Below are 2143 nucleotides of genomic sequence, written 5' to 3'. Positions count from 1 at the left end.
TGTTTTTCATTAATTGAATGTGTTAAAATGTGCTTTATTCAACCAGCCAGTCTATTTAGAACCCCTCTCTTTAAAGTTGTTTTGTCAAAATTCTATTCCATGAAATCTAACTGATCAGCTGACTTTGGGCAATCATAACATTTGAAACAGACAAATAATGAAAACATATTTGAAACAAGCTTGAAGTCAGCTTCCAAAGGTCAAATTTCACCATGTGACTGGTTTTCCCAGATCCCATCACAAATGGTCTCAGCACTGTTACTACCACACTACCACTAAAAATATAAACCTGTCTTGAAGAAACCTATGCCTAGCTGTGCACTTCACCTTTTGCTCCGATGCCCTGAGCATGTCCTCAAAAGGCTGTGGACATTCTGAAATGCCGGCTGGGATGGGGCAGTAGGGCTTGGTGGAGCAGCAGGGCCGGATGGGGCAGGAAGGGTGGATGGAGCAGCAGGGCTAGATGGGGTTGGGGCTGGGCGAGGCTCCACCAACCAGTGGTGACTGGTGGAAAATTGCGATCTTTGCAGATGGTCCTATAAAGTAACAAGAAGTAACCAAATTTGCTATATGAGGAGATGAACTAGTGTTGTAGTACTCGAGTCCAGATGGCAAGATAAAGAATAACTTACCACCTTTTGACACCTGCAGGGCCTTCCGCTTCCATCCTACTGTATAAAGACATTGCAAGGAACTAATAAGTATTTTTGGGAATTATTGAAGTCATTGTTAAATGTCAGTGTGTGAAAGAGACTTTTTTTTAGTCATTAAAGTAGGTCTAGGTTGAACCTTACCCTTCCTGGGCGCCATTTCTTCATGAACTGAAAGAGAAAGGCAATATGAGTGTGATTAGTATTATCACATAATGTTAGGCATATGCAATGTTAAAAATAATCTGGCAGATTTATTCAATAGGCCTATCTGTATGAGGAGGCATGAGGACAATTTAACTAAGGGATATCAGTCTACAGTCAACCAGTCTCAACATCAAGTGCCTCACAGGCATCCAAAGCTAATTGGCTGCCTGAGAGCTAACCAGTGTTAGGAAGCAGCCTGGGAGTCAGCCCTCTTAATGTCCGTCTAGATGCCTTACAGGTATCTAAAACCAACTGGATGCCTGTGAGTTAACCTGTATACCAACGACTAGGCAGCCTGGCAGTCAACACGACCTATGATGCCTCAGAGTTATCCAAAAACTGGTGGCTGCCTCAGAGGTATCCTTATTCCAAAGCAGCCTGGAAGTCAACCAGTCTCAACGTCAAGTGCCTCACAGGCATCATTTGAAAGATAACCACTAACCATTAACAATCACTCAAATACAGTGATTAATCTGCAGTAATTAATCTTACTTTGTTACCTAATATTTTAACCAGATTTAGCTCGCTAGCAGGTAGAAATGACATTACCACAGCTAAGATTAGCATAATCTATCTGCTAGCTAGCAGGTTGAAATAACATTACCACAACATTAGCCGGCCCAAAAATAGCTACGTACCTTTGAAATTGTTGAACCAAGTGGGTTAAATGCGCTCCAAATGCGCTCCAAGTGGGTTTGGCTCCAAATGCGCGGGTTTGAATATGCAATGCGCTCCAAAAAGTGGATTTGAATATGCGCTCCGCTCCAAGTGGGGGTAGCGCATTGATTGGATCAGAGTTTTGGGGGGCGGGACCACCTTCCGGCGCCTTCCAGGCAGCGGCTGCCTGGAAGGCTCCGGTGAGGGCTCAAAACACCATCGAGCGAACAAAAGACGGCGTCAACCCACCTGGCAGCATTTCAACCAGACGTTTAGAAACAACATCAGTGAAGATGCTTTTCTCTTATAGTGGGACGAGTATGCGTCAAGTCAAGAATTAGCAGGAACAATTAGGAACATCCAGTCGAGGTCTTTGAGATTTAAAACTCCTTTACACCTGTCCATCCTGGAGAGGGATCCTCCCCTGTTCTCTCCTGAAGGGTTCTTCACTTTTTTCTTCGTGAAAGGTTGTTTGGGAGTTGTTCCTTATCCGATGTGAGGTCATAGGTCAGGGATGTCTATATGTACAGATTGTAAAGCCCTCTGAGACTAATTTGTGAAAATGGGCTCTACAAATAAACTGAATTGAATTCTCCATTCGTAGCCAGTCAGAAGGTCTTGCTCAATAA

The 2143-nt window shown here is 43.7% G+C and overlaps 1 long non-coding RNA gene across 1 annotated transcript; it reads right to left on the bottom strand.

Moving 5' to 3' along the window:
- Positions 1-481: 481 nt before the first annotated feature.
- Positions 482-1059, bottom strand: LOC130201587 (uncharacterized). Its single transcript, XR_008833215.1, has 3 exons — positions 795-1059; positions 633-671; positions 482-536 (listed from the first exon to the last, which is right to left on the bottom strand). It is a non-coding gene; the product is annotated as an uncharacterized LOC130201587 (long non-coding RNA).
- Positions 1060-2143: the final 1084 nt, after the last annotated feature.

The sequence above is a fragment of the Pseudoliparis swirei genome, chromosome 11 (genome assembly GCF_029220125.1).
Source record: "Pseudoliparis swirei isolate HS2019 ecotype Mariana Trench chromosome 11, NWPU_hadal_v1, whole genome shotgun sequence".
Classification (NCBI taxonomy): domain Eukaryota; kingdom Metazoa; phylum Chordata; class Actinopteri; order Perciformes; family Liparidae; genus Pseudoliparis; species Pseudoliparis swirei.
This window is presented reverse-complemented; position numbering and strand designations above follow the sequence as displayed.